Here is a 22,368-nt window from a genome sequence, read left to right on the forward strand (position 1 = left end):
TTAATTTTAAGGTCTTTGATTTTTTACTAAGAATTCACACATTTCAAAAGTGGAAATGCAGAGGTATGAATCAGGAGTTGCTTTACAGGGTGTCAGATGGTTTGCTCTTTCTTCTTGCCTTTCTCCTCAAAGAAGCATACACCAGCTAAAACAAAATAACACTACCAAAAAAATCTTAAGTCCAAATATTTATTCTTCAAGCCTATCACGTATTCCAGGGTGGATAGGCATTTGGGAAGAATTATGTTACCATTTATTAACTAGAGAGACATGAAATTGCATGTCACATGGAAAAAATATTATTTATCACTCTGGTATTTATTATGTACAGGTAAAAAAAAATAGTCCTGCACAATTAAGTAGACTCCTGTACAAATGCAAGCTTCCAGTGAAATCCAGAGCAGACAGTGAAATCAGTGGGACTCCCAGTTTGTCATGGGAGCCTGTTCCCATAAAGTACTTTGGAATACTACTGTGGAAGAAAGAAATCTTTCAAGCTAAGCAAAACTGAATTGAGAACCCATTACTGTGTCTGAAGGCTGACCATTTTGTACAGCAAAAAAAAGTGTATAATAGTTGTCATTCTTCTCTGAATCAATACTGTGGGAATGCCTCAGCATAGCAGTGCTGGAGATGTCAGCCCTTCGATGCAACTGAAACCCTAAGGTGTAACAGGTCTAGTTGTTGCAGTAAATTCTTTCTGATCTTCGTCTGAATTTCTCCATGATCCATCCTTCTTGTTGTCTGTCTACTCACTGGTGCTGATAGCATTGCTCAAAATTTTGGCAAACCTTTACCTATTGTACTAGGCCTAAAAGCTTACAATATACTGTCTAGCAGGGTTGGTTGGTGACTCAGCAACTTAGCAATAGCCTTTAAAAGTCTTACTCTATAATATAATTCAGCAATCTCAGCAGACAGTTGATGGTAGGTACGTGGCAGAGAACTTGTCTTTCATTTTACAGCACAATAGATTATTTGCAAAACCATCTTGGTGTAAAAATAAAGTTAAAAAAAAAAAAAAGTGTAGTATAAGCACTGCCTGAGCTTCTACTTAAATTAAATCTAGTTTATTCTGCTTTGTAAGACACTGCAATCCCTGGTGTGTGAAGAGATGATGAAAAACACTCATGATCAGGAACTGGCAGGGTAACTCAAGGACTGAGTGAGTGATGAAGGGGAAAACTTTGATCCTGCTGTCTTGCTGTAGCAAGAGTATGAATCATCTGCACCAAACCATTTGCAGAAGTGATGGTTTATTTACTGCCAGATTTACGGGCATCCCCTCAAAGTCTGGGCACGTCATGGAAGCAATAAGGGCTAGCTAGACCCAGCCCTGTCACGTGGCTGGGAGAATATGCATTGCACTATATATGTTTAAAGAGAAGAAAGACTTGTGTACCTTCCTTAACCCTCATCTCTTCCTCCTTTCAAATAAATCTGTGCCCATACGTATGGGGAAGGATTTACCTATTGGCTGTACATTTAATTAAAGACTTCAGGCTGTAATTTCACCTTTCACAGGTTTCCACCTATCACTTATTTTTAGTTGAAATTTAACTAACTAATTTCATGGGGTTTTCACTGAAGAGCTTCTGTAAACTGGTAGTGAGGAGAAGCCAAAAAAACCCAAACCAGCAAACACAACAGCTCTTCAGCAAATGTCTCGTTATTCCCTGCATCTGTGTGTTTCACAACTTCTGTCTGTGACCATGTGTTTGGTCTGGCTGGCTGTAGTGTCCCTCCCTGGGACCTCTGCTCACAATTTTTTGCTGCTTTTGCAGCTTGTCAACATTTCCACTGTATAAGCGCACAAGTGATAAAAGATGCTAACTCAGGTTGCTGGGGCTGACAGCCACTGAAAAGCTGTGAGCAAAATCAACAAGCAGAATCGATAGGGTGAATATTTGTGCATTCACGTGCCTTGTCTTTCCTGCATGCATTCCAGCATATGGTCACTGCCTGCAATATAGCTGCAGCAGCAGCGGTCTATGGGTTATGACTTGCTGTAGCAAGTTCCCCTTTCCTTTACCTTTAATGCCAATTACTCAATCAAAGCATGTTGTTTCAAGGTGTAGTTCTCGGCTGCCTTGTACTGAACTTGACTGGATTCTGCAACTACTTCGTCCTGTCAACTTTTTAGTCCTGTTTGTGGTATGCAGCAGGATACGCAGGGTACTAAATACAAGCCCTGACACAGAAGCAGTATCCAGTGCCCCGATTTAACACATTTTTGCCTGCAAAGATGACTTTAAATGGAGTTTTACTAGACAGGGAATTAGGTGCTGACTCTACACTCTCAAGATGTGCCCATCTCGGAGTCCTGCACTGGAATTCTGCACTAAAAAAGAAAAAACCTGACAAAAATAAATAACAGTTTTGGCAAATAAGGTGGCACTGCAAAGACTACTGAAAGCAATTTCCAGGGAATTAATTAGTATGTGGTAAACTTTGTTCAATGGAGGTTGTGAAGCTTCGAAGACATTCACCTCCCTCAGAAATCTGTGAAGTTTAAAGATTCTGACTAAAGCAGAATCAGACCTACTGCATGCTTTTCACATGAGAATATATAGCATAGATTCTCTGAGACACTGGTAAAACCATTTGAAAGTTAAAGCCTGTCAATAAAAACTTAACAATGAAAAGGGCACCTGCAAATACTGAAAAGAAATTATCCAGGTGCACCATGAACACATTTGGGCATGCAGATTTATAGAAACTAAGTATGCATTACTTCTTTCACTTCCATGCCAGATAATCTGATGCATTTTCCTGTCCTTCTTTTAGTTTTGTGACTACTGTAATACTATATACCTCAGCAAGCTAAATGCAAACTTTTGTTTGGGTCTTGCATTTTATTAGGGTTTAGGTTTTTATTTGGCCTATGCTTTAAATAGATCATCTCTCCTGATGAATTTATGCAGCTGTCATTCTGCTTCTAAATAGGAGAGAATCCAGTATATTATATTGTAAAAGAATGAAAAACGCACAACACAGTCATTCTTCCTAAGTTGCTGGAGTTTTATACAAGAATATATTGACATTGTTGGAGTTTTATACAAGAATATGGCTGCACAGATCAATTCGTACAACAAACAAACATTATGCCGTATCTAAAATTACAACTATTGCTTTTACAATGCAGAAAATGCAGTATTGCAATTAATTTTTTTCTTTTTCCTTCTTGAAAAATATGTTTATAAGTATTTTCTTCTGTGAAACCCAGATTTATTTATTTTTTAAATCATGCTGTTAATCAGTTCTGTTAGTAGATATTTTAACAAGCAGTCCTAGGACACATCAAGCCAATTAGATGTGACCAAACCACAATCCTGTTTGAAACAATGGGCATCTTCTCACCTAGACAAGCTTTGGACTGCCAAAACATAAGTACTATAACCAGAATCAGGCCACTATAACAAACTGCTGTGTAGAATCCATGCATTGTTTACATTATGCCTGGACTAAACTAATAACTTAAGCCCTCACTCCTCTTTATGTACTAAGCATCAATGCAGCAGGTATTTCCCAAGCCTCGTCCCTACTGCTAAACAGGTTTGTGAGGTGGAGAGGAATATATTGCATTATTGCCTTTTACTCCAAGTGTATAAAAATAATTTACCTTGTCATGATTTAGATACTTGGACAAAAATCAGGCATCAGTAAATGCTGTGTCTCTACTGGAACTGTAGGTTCTGTACTCTATAGGTACAGCACTGGCTTCAACTCTCTAGAAATACTCTTTAAAAATATTCTTTTGAGTAGGTGAGAAAAATAGCTACTCCTCTATCCTAATTTTCCTTCCACATACTGGATTAAAAACTGGTCTATGCTGCCTCCAATTGGTACTGTCTCAACACAAAGAAATCTTTCAGAAGAGCCATTGACAACCTAATTTTATTTAACACCAGCTTCTCTGTTTCAAGCTGCAGATCAATCGTCTCTACTGAGTTCCATGATGTACTTTTATTGAGCATGTAATAGCGTTGTCCACTGCCTTGATGACATGGGTCATGGGCATCAATATTTTATTTACAGAAGAGCCCTAGTGTGAGAAGTCAAGCCAGAGCCACAGCCTGTGGATAGATTTCCATTCCTTCCTCCTGACACAGTACCCGTCCTGCTGGCTGATCACCTGGAAACAAGATGAGGTAAACCTGGGGGATGAGAAATACTATCCAGTGTGAACCAAGAGCAGATGACAGTGCATCTCCTGTCGCACGCTACAGAGCTAATCTAGATTGGAGAATCTTTTATGGGGTAGGCACCGATGTCAGCTTTTCAACACAGCTGCTGCCACTGGGACACATCAAAATTTTTTGCCCTTTGCAAGACAGCAAAATTGGGGAGGTCCAGAGAACAACTAGTTTTAAATAAATTTTGTTGATGCCGTTTCAGAGGAAATGTGTGCTTTTCAAGAGAGTTCTTCCAGAAGCTGTGTTGAGAAACTACTGTTCAGTGTTGGCTATTGGAACTTAGCAAGTGACCGGTTTTAGATGATGAAACCAACGTGGCCTGGTTTCCAGTGGACCTGTGTTTTAAGTTCCTCCACCATCCTCAGCAGAGTAGTGCCAGCTGCCTTCCCTGTGTGGTTTGTTCCTGGAGCCGAGGTTAGACCCTCCGTCGGGCTAAGACGGTGGTGCTGAGCTGGCTGTGACCACCACACGTGCTGACCGGTGAACCTGAGGGGACGAGAGAGAAGTGAAGACAGCTGAGCTCATGCTGCAGCTCTCAAGGGGAGGCAGAAGGTTGCCCCTGCCCTTTCTCCAGTCCTTATACTTTGTAAGGACTTAATACCTTTGGGCCCCTGCCTTTCTGTCAAATGTAGTCACCGTTAGCTGTCAGGTTGAAAAGTTTTGAGGGGAAGAGACAGGCCAGAGACTGACTGATGGACAGACAGATGGGCAGGCAATGTGATCACATTTATTTCCTTGAGAAATCAGACCTGTAAGTCTTATGCAAAACTGTGGAATGTATGTTGGTGAGCGGGATTTGCAAAAGCTCCTAAGACCCAGAACAGCAAATTTATTTATGCACCTCATCTTAACTCAGATAAAAGGAGAATTAAGTACCTAAGTAACATTTAAAGTCTAACCTAAATGACTATAATAGGATTTGCTGTATCACTCGAGTAGCCTTAATCCCACTTGCTGTATTTAAAATGGTAGATGATAGGAGTTTTGGCACTGATTTAGAAGAGTCTATCATTTTATAAAGCTTACATAAAAGCAATGATAATGCCTGAAAACCTTGAAAAATTTAAAGTTACAACATCAGATGCCTTAATTCACAATCATTGTCTGAATGGTAAAATGTCACCGGGAAAACAAAGCCTTAGATTGGTGCCAAACAGTCAACACTGAAGCAACGTTCCTACAAATTTTTACATTGATCCAGGCAAATAAAAAAAATATTGGATTAGAGACCTCCCAGATAAAACATATAGCATGCCAGAGAAGATGACCAGTGAAATGCTGCAAAGGCACACTCAAGGCAAGCCTTCATTTAGTTTGCATTACTTCTACATGTGAGGTGTGTAGCAAAGAGCTATATGCTATGGTAGATAAGGTGTACTGACACTGTCAAAACCTGTGAGCAAATTCTGGATGATAAATATTTGCAAGAAGGATTGCAGGGGAAAGTGGGCAGAGTGACTACAAGTACAAATGTGATACCTGTGTCTGCTGGGCACTGGCATTGTGAAAGTAAGACTGGTGTGCACCACTATCAAATTTAATTTCTCCTAGTCAAATGGAAAGCAGATTCCATCTGTGGGTCCAACATCCCACCCTCAGTATTTAGTTTTTCCCAGTAAAGTTGCTTTTTAAGAAGAAGATTAAGTAGTTTTAAATAGTTATTTTTTTAAACTGAGAATGAGGGCTTTTTTATATGTTTTTCAAATAACCAATTTAAGCTAGGGATGTAAATATAGCTGTCCAGAGGACAACTATCCATTTACTGCATTCCAAGATTACAAAATTTGCTTTCATTTTCTACTGTAAAACCCAAAACCTATGAGAGCATACCGTGTCAAAATATTTGGATTTGGATTTAAAATGTCTGAGGTATATTTAGATACTGCACTTGCAGTGACTAGACAGTCAACATCGGACATTTCAGGAAAAAACTTAATCCAGATTGTAGATCTCTGTGCCAGCAGATTGGTAGATCTCTGTGAAAGCTTTAAGTTTAAATGAGGAATATTTTCTGCAAAGAAATGGTTCCGAGTAGTTTTACTGCAATGAATGGCTTGATTTTCAAAAGTGCTTAAACTGGCACAAAGTACCAAATGAGGATAAAGGAATTCTGAAAATTATAATGTTTGTTGAGAAGCTTATCTCTAGGACCTTACAAAGAAGTTGGGCAGACACTAAGCGGTACAAATAGTTTGACCCATTTAAATTCTAAGCATTAGGCCATTATTTGCCCATCTCCCTGACAGTAAAACCAAAGCTAATAAATAACCACATTGCATCATCATTCCTTGCTACCTTCAGGGAAATCCTGTTTACTTTGATCCTTGCCTGCCAAGTGAAACAATATTTGAGTTCTTGAATGACACATGAACTTTAATCCAGGTTGGCAATCACTGAGTATTCACTGACTCAGCTGAGTTAATAAATGAATTAAGTATTTTTATTCTTGATTTTCTTTACCATTTTTTCAGTGAATTCAACTAAAAAGAATGCCTATACTAATCATATTCAGAGTCTTTATAGTAGCACCATTGAAGGAAGCATACTAGCGCCATTTCTCTCTTCTGTCAACGTTCTCCTTTCTTTTAGTGCATGAAGGCAGCTAGAGGACAGAGCTATCCTTAGACAATGAAATAGTCCTTCCCTGTGATGTCCTTTCAGCTGTCCAGGCAGGGGCACTTAGTATCATATTAGCGAAATTAAAAGAAAGGCATGAGCACAGAAGGACTGAGAAGGTAGCTTCATGATGTGGTTAACCAAAAAGAATGCTGTGATTCCTAAAAAATATGAATAATATTATGTATGCATTGATGATATTACTACTATGGTTGATGTTACTGCATTACCCTTTTCTCTTAGGTTCTGTGCAGACACAGAACAAGTTGGTCCCTGCCCTCAGGCAGCCTGCATATACATATAAAAAAGGCACAAAAAGACAGAGGATAAGAAAACAGTGAAACCATACTGGTCGAAACAATACGCCTAAATTATTGCATGTCTGCAACCTAGGTCTTGAGAAGCCTGGAAATGGCCTAGACAAGAGTTTCAAGGAAGGACTGAAAGGAGAAAACTCCTTTTGTAGAGCTTTTCCCAACAGTGAGGGCAAAAGGGGGCCTGCACCTAATTCTAACTCACTGCTAAAGAAAAGCTGGTGCCATAGGTTATATGGCAACAGTAAAAAGTACTTTGATTTGAGGATAAGCGTCTTAGGTTTGATGTGACAGAGAAATGGGAGGAAAACGATGCACACAGAGAGCTAACACTTTCAGATGTGCACAAAAAGCAATCTTTACAGCAGCCTTGTGGGTAGGTTTGAGCAGGGCAAGACTGAATTTGACAAGACCAGAAAAAGGTCTCAATAAATGAGACAACCATATCATGAATGAGAACTCCAGTTTTGTGAGCAGACAAAGAGAATTCTGTCCTGGACACATTATGCAGAGGGAATTAGTAAAAAAAGAGGGATGAAGATACAGAGGAGCCTGACATGTTCAGGTATAGCCAAAATGACAGGCAGCGAGATGACATCTGCCACAGCATCAAAGAGGAGGCAGAGAAGAGTTGGGCTGCGAGGGGGAGACTGTTGGCTAGTCATCCATGAGAGGAAGCCAGGAAGACATACTAGTATTTTAGTTGCAAATGATAAATGTTTTGGAGGTGAGAAGTGGATGTGACAATCCTAAGAGTATGACCAATTGCATAGAAAGAAATGGTATCTGATATGTATCTGAGAAGCCAATATAACCACAAAACAGAGCACATACCATACTCTATCTCAGGACAGTTATTAGTCAACTCTGTGTTGTTGCAAAGGGGTAAGGTATCTCATCTTCGATTTCTAACAGAGTTATTTCCATCTCATATTAGCCTATTTTTAGACTAAGTGGGTAAGTGGGTAAAAGGTTTTGCTTCCAAACAAAAATAATATGGTCTTAATGCAGATCCCTGGGATGGCCTGTTCCTAACCTCCTTCTGTTTGGAGAACCAGCCATTCACTCCAGCTTTTTGTTTGCTTGTTTGTTTGTTCTCCTTACACATTCAATGTTTAATTTGTAGCAAACCCCATGATTATTCATCCTCTTTAATCATCTTCATTCTGGGAGAGACCCTGTTGAAAAACTATAGAAGCTATGCTTTTAGGACATCTTTACCTGCTATTTTACTAGGTTTTCAAAAGCCTGCAAAGCGCTTTTCTTCCCCTTTGCAAAGGCTGTGTTGGTCTGGCTTTCAATCAAGGTATACTTCTGCAGTTCTATCATCAGACTGACTTCTCTCTAAACTTCCCATTTTCTGTCTTACAGATCACCCAGAAAATGTTTCTAAAACACTGACATCGCTCAGTTGTGTGGAGTTATACCAAGAATGAATTTGGCCTAGTTCAAAACTTATAGTAATTTCAGAACATGGCAGGGAAAAAAATTCCTTACTTAACCTAAATATTTTTCTGGTTAGCTTGCATTGGAAAATTTACAGATTAACTGAAGAAAACATCGCTTGTCCTATCTTAGCACTAAATACTGAAAAAGCTGTATTTTCTTCTTTTCATCCTGAATTATTGCTTTTAGTTCTTTTTACAAGAAATTGTGACAAACTAACTAAACCACTTGTTTAAACAAGTGAAAATTTACATAACCTTATGCCAGTGAGGTAGAAATTAACGCTTTCCTGTTCCTAGCAGAGGTCCTACCAAGGTGAGTAAGATCTATTCAGTGCTTGTTCAGCTCTTGAACCTGAATTCTCTCTCTTCAGTTACATTACAGCTGATAACAATAAGTGCAATGTGAAAGCACAGAGATCAGAGTATGTTCCTTCTGCATCTGGATGCTCTATCCTGAGCATGGCACAAGGAGCAGCTCTCTCCCTACTTTAAGGACTCACAGAGCCAATGGCTTCTTTCTTGCCTCTCTACTGAGATGACCGCCTACAGTTCTGGCTCTGCCTATGCAGCAGACTCACATCACCATGAACAAATATTTTATCAGTCTCCTCTCATGAAAATGAAACAGAGGTGGTAAAATACAAATTAGGTTATTAAAAACCCCCACAAACTTAATAAATATGTAGGCTAATTAAACATTAAAATCAACTGTCCTGGTTTCAGCTGGGATAGAGTTAATTGTCTTCCTAGTAGCTGGTACAGTGCTATGTTTTGGGTTCAGTATGAGAAGAATGTTGATAACACACTGATGTTTTCAGTTGTTGCTAAGTAATGTTTAGACCAAGTCAAGCATTTTTCAGCTTCTCATGCCCAGCCAGCAAGAAGACTGGAGGGGCACAAGAAGTTGGGAGGGGACACAGCCAGGGCAGCTGACCCAAACTGGCCAACGGGGTATTCCATACCATGGGACGTCATGTCTAGTATATAAACTGGGGGGAGTGGGGCTGGGAGGAATCGCCACTCAGGAACTAACTGGGTGTTGGTTGGCAGGTGGTGAGCAATTGCATTGTACATCACTTGTATATTACAATCCTTTTATTATTATTATTGTAATTTTATTATCATTATTATTATTATTATTATCATTATTAGTTTCTTGCTTTCTGTGCTATTAAACTGTTCTTATCTCAACCCACGAGTTTTACTTCTTTTCCCGATTTTCTCCCCCATCCCACTGGTGGGGAGTGAGTAACCAGCTGCATGGTGCTTAGTTGCTGGCTGGGGTTAAACCACAACATCAGCTAACCCAATCAACCCAAATGTGACTTCTGGTTTAAAAGAAAGACTTTAATTTTTGGCATTATACATACTGAACAATGAAGATACTCAGATACAGAACTAAAACTGGTGTTAAACTTCAGCAGCAACAACAAACTGGAGAAAGAAAATAGTATATATATAAAACTTGTGTATCTATTTCAGAACTACAATAACAAAGAAAAAGAAAAGGAGGAAGGCTTTGAACTGTCAACTTCATATTAATTGAGGGTTGCACTAACATTTTCTAATCTGCATATTTCAGATTACTGATATCAGCATTATTCCAAGATGTATTGCAGATAATCAAGCCTATTTTTTCATGTTCTATAAATCATCTTTGCACATAATGCTGAGTTTATGATTAATTTCTTCTCTATATCTTTCCAGTGACCCAAATCCTTCTTTTTTTGTCTCAGATCAATATCCTTAGGCTGTTTCTTTATAGACTATATTTTAAACATGAAAAATACCTGACATGATGTAGGCATACTAGGGGTGAAAGATTAGCCTCTCAAGTACATCACCCTAGTTTATGTATCTTACTCTGCTTCCCACCCTTGTGGTGAAAAGAGCCTTTGTGTTTTGGCCATGAGCAAAACAGACTTCGTTACACCTAAATGACATATTACATTTGATTGCAGTGCATTTATCAATAACTAGGTCTGAATTCTCTGGGTTTACATGTGCACCCTTTAGAGACTTTTATAATAGACTATCTAGAGTCTCTTCCACTGGCAATTCACGTGTGCTTTTCTTCATACACTGCCTCATTTTTTCCTATGAATAACAGAAGCCTGGCTTACTCTAAATTTGTCCTGTGTCTCTTAAACTATTCCAGCTGTGGTTACTTCCAATTTCCTAATCCTCAATAGCTGCTAGTGCAGCACCTCTGATTCCTGCCCAGCCCTCAGTATTACCTTCCGTTTCCCACCGGGCTCCCCCACTTCAGTTCTCCAGCTCCCTCACCCCAAACCTGAAGCCCTCCTAGACCTGCCCTGGCAGTCAGAGCCCTCTCAGGGGTCTCACCCTTGCTGGCCTACTTCTCAGGCAAAACTGGCACGAGCTGTGCGAGTGTCAGCACTGCATGGGTGCACCCCGGGCAGCTGCCCTCAGCCACCTGCCTGCCACCATAGGCAAGCAAAAAGGAGAGGAACAAGTTCATCTTGTTTCCCCCCTCTCCTCCGTCTATCCCCCGCTTGCCATAGGGGTTAGAGGAGTTTGCTCTCCTGGGGTCTGCAAAGAACCAAGAAATGCCTTTTGAGGGCCACTTTCCTCAAAACCACCTGCCAAGTGAAGCCTGGATCACCAGAATTTCACCTTCAAGGCAGAGGGAGGGGAAATTGGAGTGGCTGGAGGGCTGAAGGTGTCACAGCTTCTCCTGGCAGCTGGCAGGGCTCCAGAGCAACCACCAGGTGCTGGGCAGGTGTTGGACAGGACTAACACCCTCTTTGATAGAGAAGCAATGTCAGGGAGAAATAATTATGCCAGAAGCTTTTACTGTCAGATTGAAAGGCAGGGGAATTACCAGGCAATTGACTGGTGCATAGCTGACCAAGAAGTCTGTAGTGGCTGTGCTTTTTTTAAAGCTCTGAAGTAGTTGATTTACATCAGAAAGAGTGATTGCACAGCAAATGGCTAGAGAATAACCAGAGAAAACAAGCCTTGGTCTCCACGAGGAATTTGGCACAGTGTCCATAATTAATACCTGCATAACTGGCCATACGTGCCTTCCTACCCCTTCCCCGGGCCACGCGCAGTAACATCGCAACAGTCTTCCTTCATTTCTGGTTGGAAGTTAAACTTCTTCCAGAACTGATGAAGCACTCAGGTAATGCCAAGCTTCATCTTTAGCTAATATATTTAAAGAACTACTTATCCAAATCACTTTGAGTATGGACATAAACTTTTTCTTCAAGTGCCAAAATTACTAATGGAAAATGATCTATTTTGAGAATACCAGAGGTGAAGAAACACTGAAATTTATAATGGACAGCAGTACATCTCCACAACGGTGAATACCTAGTTTTATTTCTGAAACAGAAAACTCAGTTTTGGAAAAGGAGGAACCCAAGCACTTGGATAGCAATCTTATTCCTGTTGCCAAGAATATTCCTGTTGGAGTTTTGACTAATGAATTACAGTTTAATATTTCACAGCCACAATAAATTCCAGTTGCCCCTAGATTTCTGAGATGGGCTTGGCAACCCTGGGCGAGCGGTCACATCGGGGTAGCTTATTTCAAGCACCACCTAGTGGATCTGTTTAAAAGACACCAAACTCAACCAACCAAAAAAAAACAATTAGCAAAATATTTTAGCTTTTAAAGGTAGGAATGGCAGCTGTCAGTCCCCCCCCTTTAAATGTTGCTATTTGATTGCTTGTTACTAGCAAGTCACAACAGCTATGAAAAACATTAAATTAATAAAGGGGAAAAAATACTAGTCTGTTGAGCTGTTCCATATACAAAACGTGGCTCTTACTGAGCCTCAGCATAGGACATTCTCTTCCCAACTCATTAGCCCCAAAAAACATTAAGAGATAAGTCCTTTAATGATCAGAATTTCCAGAGTAAAAGGCAAATTAACTTCTGCTTTTAAATGAAAACAAATGAGAGAAAGACTGAGATGTCATGATTTTAATAATGACAAATAACTAACCAAAGAAAGGAGCTACCTCTAATCTTGTTCACTGGACAGTAAAATGTGGCTATATAATTGTATAAGTATATAATTGAAAAAATGTAGTATATTATGCTTAGAGACACTTGATAGGCCTACTGTCTGAGCAATTTCCTAAAACAAAATTAATATAACATGAATTAATACAATAAGTTTATTAATACTTTTATTGTTTCTGTTGATTTAACTTAAGCATGGAGGGATGGTTACTTATTTTAAATTCTGTGTTTGATCTGAGCATTGCATCGTAGCGTACATAACTCATACATTAAATATTACCTATGAAGAACATTTTTCAGCAAGACTTCAGACTTATTGTTGCACAAAACAGAGATTTGATTGAAAATATTAAAATATTGAGATCTTTAAAGTGATGGGTTGTCAGCCTAAAGTAAATTGAGTTTGTCCTGACTCAGGACTGGGACCAAATCTTGAGCACCTCAGTACTTGTACCTTGTCTAATTAGGGGGCTAGCCAGTGCAGACCTTGTAATTAAGATTAGGGAACAGAGATGGCCATGATCAGCTAACTAAAATATAAAATAGAAAGAATACTGTGAAGTGTCATTAGAAAACAATAAAAGAAAGTACTGTCATGCCAGAATCAGCGTAACTATTTATGAGACACAGTTAGTGATGGCTGAAAGATCAAAACGGTGGCAAACAAATTAGTGAAAGAACTGAAAGCAGAAAACAACACGAAGAAAAAATAATCCTGAGCTCTCCACTCTGGAGACACTTTTGAGTGGACTGGAATTAATGGTGTTGATCCAGCTGCTGATCAGAAATTTGATTACCTAGGTTAATGGAAAACCTCAAAAAACTGGACAGCTTCTGTGTCTGGAATGAACTATAAGGTTGTAGAAAGGATTGTGTATCTCTCTCTGATGAAGTTATTAGAATAAAAATGGATTCACAATAGCCAATGGGTTTTGGATTCCATCATGCAATTATTTCAGTCAGATGTACTTGAAATTTATTTATTCAGTTAATCTATATTTAGAAAACAAAGCTCTTAGTTCTAGCTTTTATATATTGTACATTGAAAGTATTTTCCACCCATTTTATGCTAAAATCACAGTCTAGATTTAACTTGCTATTTTACAATAAGGCACAACTGCAAATAGATCAATTCTTACAAGGAACAGAGAGCTACAAGTACTGATAAAGAACAGACATTTTGTCATTAATGAGGAAATGTAGTTACTTTTAGTTGACTGAATGGAAATCACCAAAGTACTGGGTACTAATTATCGCAATTTTTTATGTTACCCAAGTTATTTTGGTCTGTATGTAGTACATTGCAAGAGATCTCTGCTTTGAAACAGAAATTAAGTTGCACTCTTCCTACAAATAACAATCAGGGAATCATACTTTGGTGCTTATTCACGGTATTCTTCTGTAAATATTTGAATATTAAAAAAATATAAATAACATACTTATTTTGTGCCTAAGCATATAAATAATTTTATACTGGGGATGCTGAGTGGCTATGCTGACAAAGTAGGTGTAGGGCTTACATACTTCAAAGAAAACAAAACTTTCTCCTTCTCCAGATTTGTATTAAATATTTTAAAGTGACGCAAATACAAAATGTCAAATGTTCTGATTCATAGGTCTTCTTCTCTCACATACTGTGGTCAAGGAAATAGTCAAATGGAGAAATTAACTAAATTCTATCAGCCTTTGGTGATTAATTCTTTTTATTATCATACTGATACAAGGGTGGGTGGCTGGATTTTGTGCTTGCAAAGGTAAATTGTAATGCTGGTTTAGCAATGCAGACCTAATACATAACATAAATCATAAAGCTGCATTATGCAGCTTCTTTATTTTTGTGGGTTGAATTCAGCTTGTTGTCAATGGGCACAATTCCTCTGACACTGTACACTGATACCAGGTACCCTCTTGCATTGCTCAGGGAGAATGGATGTACATCTTTTTTCCTGATTTTTTGTTCAGTGGCACTTGAATTATACAGAGAAAAATGGCAGCCTTTCTAGTCAGTCAGAACTGTGCTTCCAAGGATGCAGAAACTCTGGCTTATATCCAGATCAGGATTTAATAACAAGACTCCAGCAGCCCAGGAGGTAGATGCTTTTAAGGACATATGTGCAGCATGTCACCCAAGGACAAAGAAAGTTACCATAGTTCATTGTAGAAAATTTTGATTCTAAAAAGGTGATTCTGAACACTAATGTATTTCTTAAATAAAGATGGCAATATAATCTACATAATCATGCACAATGTTATGATACAAAGTGATATATATATAAAATTAGCATATACCTTAGCAGAGGAACATCATACAGATGCAAAAAAAGATAATTATTGTAGATATCTTTAAGGCAAATGTCTTTCAGGAACACCATTCTTGACTTACTGCTTTATTGCATCCTTACTTAGTGGGGGTTTGTTCAACTTTCTCGGCAAAAAAGAAATGTGGAGAAATATGCAAAATATAAAAGTATGGCCTGAAAAATACTGCTTCTGATAGGAATCATACCATACTGGTTTAAATTATGGAGCACAATGGAGATTTAGGTATGTGGTGTAGACATTAAACATTCACATAAATAACGAATTTTAACAACATCCTATAATTATATAAAAGGTTTAAGAACATTAACAGGGGACTCCTCTTGCATAGACATATGTGTATAGATAGGAGGGTCTAGACATAGGTACAGGGTTTGGGGAGAGGTATTGCTTTAACTTTCTCAGGATCTGTCAGAGCAAGCTAGCTTGGAGGTAGCACTGGAGATAGCCTTCCAGTTCCTCTTCTTCTGGTTAGCAGCTAACAACTCCTGCAACATTATGCTATGCAACTTTTGAATGTAACCACTAACAAACTGCACAGCAAAAAAGTATCTAGGAAAAAAATGGAAGCATCACTGACAGTAGGATTTTAGAAAGTTTTGTAAGGTTATAAAACTGATAAAAATTTTCCAAGTTTAGAAATCAGATTAATGGAGTGGGATGTGGAATGGATGCTGGGAGCAGAGCCAAAACCCTCAAAGAGCAATCTTTCAGGACTTCTTGAGCAAGAATGGAAAACACAGAATCCTGTGAAAGAGACATGAGCTTCTTCCATTAAAAAAAAAAAAAAAAAGTTTTAGGAGGAAAAAGAAAAATAGGACACTCCTGTGACACAACAAAAGCCAGGCAGTAAACATATTTCATTTATCTAATGAACTAGTCAGAGTGCAGGAGTCAAAAGGCTGTAGTCACATGCCAAACGTGACTTCAGAAAGGTTTACAGGCATTTTCCACCAGGCTGAACAGAAAAATATTAATAAGGTGGTAGAATAGTGTATCCTTTCCATAATCTATTTAATCCTTTTTTTCCAAAATAAGTGCCAGATTTATGGAATGGGTCACTGTCTCAGCAAATGCACACCATGTCTCTTTGATATAATGAACTTTGTTTTAATTACAAAGATATTCTTGAATCTAATGTCAGAGGTGGGAATCACATAGTTTGTTTTTGAAATAATTATGGAATCCAGTTCATGACAATTTTTCTTAAACATCAGGAAAATTATAAACTTAAATTAAAATTAAAGAATAGCATTCAGTGCATATTGTCAGGCAAGCAGCTTACCATCTGAGGCTTAGAACCTAAAATGCTGTCTTCATGTGTATTTACCTACAGCTCAGCAAAGCCAAATCTTGAAACAGGAATGAAACATGTAAGCAGCTGTGCTGGAGTACAGATATCACAGGCTAAATGGAACTAGAGAAGCTTTTCTTACTACAGGTCACCTAAAAATATTAGGACAAACCATAAGGTATCCAAGCACTGTCTGTACAATAGTTCCACGCTTTTTCTGGTTTGGTGTATGAAATAACTTGAAACAGGGTGGGAACAGGCCATGGGCTGTTGTCTACAGTGCACTTTAAGAAAAGAGGGTTGCTACTTGCAGAGTGTGTGTGTGTTTTAAAGCCACATGCAGGAATTTCTGCTTTTTTAAAATTAGAAAATTGTTGGGTTTCCTAGATGTTATATAGTTTGCTAATGAACTGGGAAAAGTATGGTCTTAAAAGTAGTATGATGTGGACCAGAAGTACCCCAGCTATATAAACTATGGCCACTGGTAGTCTCCTCTAGCACAGTGTTTGATTGTTACCCTACCTTCTGGGCTGTAGTCAGCATGATGGCATAACCGACCTTCAAACATGCAGTTATGATGAGCAACGTTGTACACCGAAAGGGAGATTGCTCTATGTGATTAGAAGCAAAGGCAGCAAGAGACATTTGTTTTACACAAAATATGAGTGAAATTCAGATTAAAATTAAACTGATGGACAGAGAGGGTTTAATGGAGAGAATGTAAGAAATAAAGGGTATGTATATTTTTTTTAAGACTGCCTTTCCTAAGAACTAATGAGAGAAGATCTGTCAGCAACTAATCATAGTTGTGGAGCCACCCTACTGTGATATTTGACTACATGCTCCCTTAAGCCAAATAGTTACCACACACTGTTATCCAATATACTAATACTTTACATTAGCACATATCTGGAGAAAGCTTGCCAGTGTGGAAAGCGTCTGTCTTACCTCATGCTCCCAGATAATGAAGCCCACCAAAAATAACACACTAGATAACAAAGGAAATAAAATCAAAGTATCTAGGAGGTGAAATCATTGTTGTTTTAAAGACAGCATGCACTAATTTAGCTGCTTAACCCTGTCACAAGGTTAGCTACGAACTATTACATTCTATTTAATTGTCCATCAATTATAATTTTATTCTATGATTATTTACAGTCTTTCATACAATTTTGCCGTTCTTTCATAGTGTTTTTCTCCAAACTCTTTCATAAGTGCAAGCCTGTATTTCCTCATTCCCAAGAAATGCATCAACAACATTAACATATCACACAACTTTATTACTCTTTTATGGTGAGTGTATTTTCCAGAATGCCTGTTGGATATTTTGAAATTTCCTGTTCCATAGATGCTAATGTACTATTCAAAACTATTCAAACCTTGGAAAAGAAAGCTTGCTGGAATTTGGGACCCGCTTCGGCCTTCAGCATAGGATTGAACTTCACACAGGGTGCAGAGCATGTTAATTACCACTGACTAAATTATATATGATAAAGTCTTTACATATTCCTAGATTTAATAGCTCAGAACTATTAAATCTCACACACACAGAGGGAAATTGTTTATTTATCTGCAGTTGAGTTCTGTTTTTCACTCGTTTATAGCCATGTTATGAGGACTTTTGCTGATGCAGTGATCCTTCATGCCAGATGAAGTTGGGCAACCCAGCCTCTTGACCCCAGAGCCAGGGAGCACAGGTGCAATGCCAAGGTGCAGCTGGAGGTGTGCTAATAACTTGGGACACTCTGGAAGGCATGTTCCTCAGCAGTGACCTGTACCAGAACTTTGACTTTGTTTCATGAACCATTCACAGACTCTCTCAATCACAGATAATCACAAAAAAGGTTGGTTGGTGGGGATATCTGAAGGCTGTCTAGTCCAGCTTACTGCTTGGAGAATCTAGTATTAGCTTGCAAGATTCTTGGGGACACTTTCTGTCTGTAACCAAGTCTTGACAAAGCACCTGTTTTACAGTCCAGTGACAGCCTCTGAGATGTATGAGAAAATAGCGGTTATCTGGACTTGGTCTTTTTTACATTTACTGGCTAAGAAAAGAATCCTCGCTACATTTTCTGAGTGCCTAAGAACTTGCGTCTTAAATCTCAATCATTTTCAGAGAAATTATTACCGTAAAGTTTTCCTATTTTTTAAAATACATATGTTCTTCTTCTGGTTTTGTCCAGCGAAGCTGAAGGGAAAATGTATCTCAAAAGGGTAAATGCATTCATCCTTTTGCCTTTTAAGTTTGCCATTAAGTTGGCACAATCACTACACTGAAAGCAGTAATGGAAAAATCCAAAAGGTTTTGTTGAATGTAACAAGGAAGACTTTGATAAGGAGCTACTGATTTCATGGTTAAACAAAGGGAATTGTCCTCCTCCTGAGCTTTGTTGTAGTCTAGAGCTACATTTCTAGAAGGGCCCCAAGACCCTTTCAGGGTCTTTTCGGTATGCAATTCAAATAACCACAAGGAATTGGAGACCTGAAGAGAATGCTACTGTTGGTTGGTGCTCCCTGTCCAATTAAGTCCATTTGGAAAACTGCTGGCATAGTGGCTTAGACACAGCTCCATCTGTAGCAACTCTGCAAGTCATGCACATGGATGATGCAAATCTTCAATATGATAATCTGATGGCAAAGGTTGGTGGAATCAAACTATCATAGTTCAGATCACAAATTATATTCCTGAACATAACTATTAGATGATGGAAAATTAGAGGGGAAAAAAAGAGAGGCCTAAAAGCATTTTGAAAAATGAACCATATGTATTTCCAAAGTCTCTAGAGCCACATAAGGCCACAACCTGAACCATAATGTTACAGACCTAATTGCCAAGAAGCATTCCAGCAAGTCCTCAGAGGCCTGCATTATTCCCCATCTCTGCTCTCCCCTACTCCAGTCTTGTGAGACCCCACCTGGAGTACTACATTCAGCTCTGGGGCCCCCAACAGAAGAAGAGTTGGAGCGAGTCCAGAGGAGGGCCATGAAGATGATCAGAGGGCTGGAGCACCTCTCCTGTGAAGACAGGCTGAGAGAGTTGGGGTTGTTCAGCCCGGAGAAGAGAAGGCTCCGGGGAGACCTTACAGCAGCCTTCCAGCACTTAAAGGAGGCTTACAGAAAAGATGGGGAGGGACTCTTTATCAGGAAGTGTAGTGATAGGACAAGGGGTAACAGTTTTAAACTGAAAGAGGGTAGATTTAGATTAGATACTAGGAAAAAATTCTTTACTGTGAGGGTGGTGAGGCACTGGAACAGGTTGCCCAGAGAGGCTGTGGATAACCCCTCCTTGGAAGTGTTCAAGGACAGGCTGGATGGGGCTTTGAGCAACCTGGTCTAGTGGAAGGTGTCCTTGCCCATGGCAGGAGGGTTGGAACTAGATGATCTTTAAGGTCCCTTCCAATGCAAACCATTCCATGACATTCCATGAAAAAAGGTTCATTTGAGCCTAAGACTTTGCAAAGCTGGCAATGCAGACTGGAATCCTGCTGAACTTGCACTTTCTTTAAGGATAATTTTCACTCTACCACGTTCCTAATGTTATAGATAAGAAGGAACAATGTAGAATCACTTTTCAGCACAGACACCAACATTATAAAAAACTGGAAATATTTGCAGCACATTGGATTTTTGTCACACAAATCACAGCAATCTTTACAAAATGAATTCAAAATTCCTACTGCTTTTATTTATTCCACAACTACATTGCATATTCAACTGGACAGATGCTATAAAGTCACTAGGGGCCAGCACTTTCTCAAAGGCAATCCAGTACTTCTATAAAATGAGCAATGTTTAAACCCCCATTCAAAACCAACTGTCAGCCTCACAAAATTAATGCCATTGGGTCAAAACCAATGGGATCTTAAACAAATAATAAACTTGAGTTCTCCTTTCCTGACACTCATTTTCAAAGTTCTTGGCTGCTTACTTTCAAGACTTCTTTCTCCAAAAAGGAGGGCCAAAAACCATTTAAAAAAATGGCACTCTAATGTCATTTTATGATTCCAAAGATAGGGGGTTAAAAAACATACACTTCCTAGGTCTCGGGATAAAATCCTGAGAACTGGCAAGGTGCTATAAACCAGATGGTTTAAAGCCCATTGTTTCATTGGCCCAGATTCCCTAATGGACTTATGTGGCAGATTCTTATCAAGTGTTTCTGATGTCAAATTTAGGTGTCTAAGACCTAAGATCAAAACTGAAATTTTCAATGCCATATTCAACATGTAACTTTGTGGGACTTACCCATGGCCAGTAGTCCCTGTCACCTAAGAAATGCTGAAATCTGGATTCTCTCCTTAGCGGGAAGAGATTAGAACCCACATTTCTCATGGCAGTATTCTCATCACACCAAAATGTGTTCTGGGGTTGCAGTTATTTCACTGTGGTTAAATGAAGTTAAGGATAGAAGATGCCAGGAAAACAAAAAACAAACAAACTCCCCAACAAACCAAAGGCAGAAATTAATGTCTAGCTTATTGGTAAGGAGACTATCTAATGTGGGCACTCTTTCCACATAAATGCCTGTGCTCTGTTTGATTCACTTTTACTTTTCCTCTGCCTACTCAATCTTTATTTTTTTGTATGCAGACTAGAACCACTTCACCAAGAAGTAAGAATCCCCTCGTGCCATAGCTGCTTATGGAGTAGGAGAACAAGAAAAAAGGGAAAGAAATATGACTTGAAAGACTGAATCTAAGGGTCTACTTTGTAACTGTGGTGCTACAGAGGTGGGGGTGCAGTCTTACTTGCTCTGATAGTGTTTTAAAGGTGTCCTATCCAAAGTTAAGTTTGCAGATCTACTAAAGGTCAACTAGTTCATCCAGGTGTCATAAGAGAAGATCAACTTTCCTTGCCAGCCACAGTTTACATCCATCATATTTTGTCCTCTTTGAAGGGACAGAAATTATCACTTTTTTATGCATAAAAATATTTGATTACTTTCTTTGTAACTTCGCCTTCTAGAACAACCAAGGCCATTTCTTTCAATCTTTTCTTTTAGACCTTGTTGCTTCCCTCTGGACTCGTAACATGTTTCTTGATGAGTGGTTGTCAAAACTACAGGCTGTGCTATAACAGAGTAAATGAGTGCTCTGCAAGTGTTACCTACATCAATTTGGGGTAACTTCCAGTATAAAGTTCAGTTTTTGACTATAGTACGAAATGATTATCCACTATAACCTGACTTTTTCATCCAGAACTGTTACTTACCCAGTTATTTCCCAGGATCGCTTTGTGCAATTGCTATTTAAAAAAAAGAAAAAAAAGAAAAAAAAAAGGACATCCATCACTTTGTGAAGAAAAAAACACGTGCACAGAGTTTCAAAAGGGACTTAAACTAAATGTCTTGAGGGATGTACCTTCTCATTGCCCTGACAGGTGTGTTTACACAAGTGGCATTGGACTTAAGGCATTCTCTCCTCAAAACTCTAAGCAGCATATTAACTACGATGCTGACTTTTGAGATTCAAGCTTATAAATACTCAATTCTCCCCTGTGGCATTGGTCACAGCTTTTATTGACGGCTGCTACCTGAAGCCCCTATAGAACTGCTGAACTTGCGTTTACACTGATTAAGGCCCGCGTACTTCATTAACGATGGAGGTGAAAGCGGCTATATACAAAAAATGCACCCGAGGAACCACTGTTCGCTCTCCCACCACACCCGTACCAAAGCGCAGACTTCCAAGCGTAGGCCAGCGACAAGGCTAGGCGGACAAGGGCTGCGCGATAAACGTGACAAGCAGGTAACGGCGCCACCCACGAGCTCGCCCGGCCTCCAGCCCCAGGCCGGGCCCTGCGGCAACGCCGACCCCCCCCCAGGGCCGCCGCCCGCAGCCCCCAGCGGAGGTGCCGCGGAGGAGGCAGCAGGGCCCCCTCTGCCCGCGGCAGCACCCAAGGAGAAGACGGCGGGCAGGGGAAGGGGCGGCGGCGGCGGGAGGACCGCTCGGGCCCGGGCCCGCACCCACCGCGGACTGTAACGGCCGCCAACCGCACCCAGGCTGGGACCCCTCACAGCACTGCCGGCCTCAGCCCCGCCGCCGCCTAGCCTACCGTGCACGCTCCCCTTCCTCCTTCCCCCCCGCCCCGCTCCCCCGGCACACGACCAGCGGAGCGGAGGCGATTAACGTTATTTATCGCCCCCTCCCCGCGCATTCCTCAGCGATCCCCCTCCACGCATGCG

The 22,368-nt window shown here is 39.7% G+C and overlaps 1 long non-coding RNA gene across 2 annotated transcripts; it reads right to left on the reverse strand.

The window, feature by feature from the left end:
- Positions 1-3,000: 3,000 nt before the first annotated feature.
- Positions 3,001-22,224, reverse strand: LOC138684763 (uncharacterized). 2 transcript variants are annotated; one of them, XR_011324027.1, is made up of 3 exons: positions 21,545-22,224; positions 21,396-21,428; positions 3,001-4,682 (listed from the first exon to the last, which is right to left on the reverse strand). It is a non-coding gene; the product is annotated as an uncharacterized lncRNA (long non-coding RNA). The 2 variants fall into 2 exon arrangements; XR_011324026.1 differs by having other exon boundaries at positions 21,396-22,224.
- Positions 22,225-22,368: the final 144 nt, after the last annotated feature.

Source organism: Haliaeetus albicilla, chromosome 3, assembly GCF_947461875.1.
Source record: "Haliaeetus albicilla chromosome 3, bHalAlb1.1, whole genome shotgun sequence".
NCBI lineage: Eukaryota > Metazoa > Chordata > Aves > Accipitriformes > Accipitridae > Haliaeetus > Haliaeetus albicilla.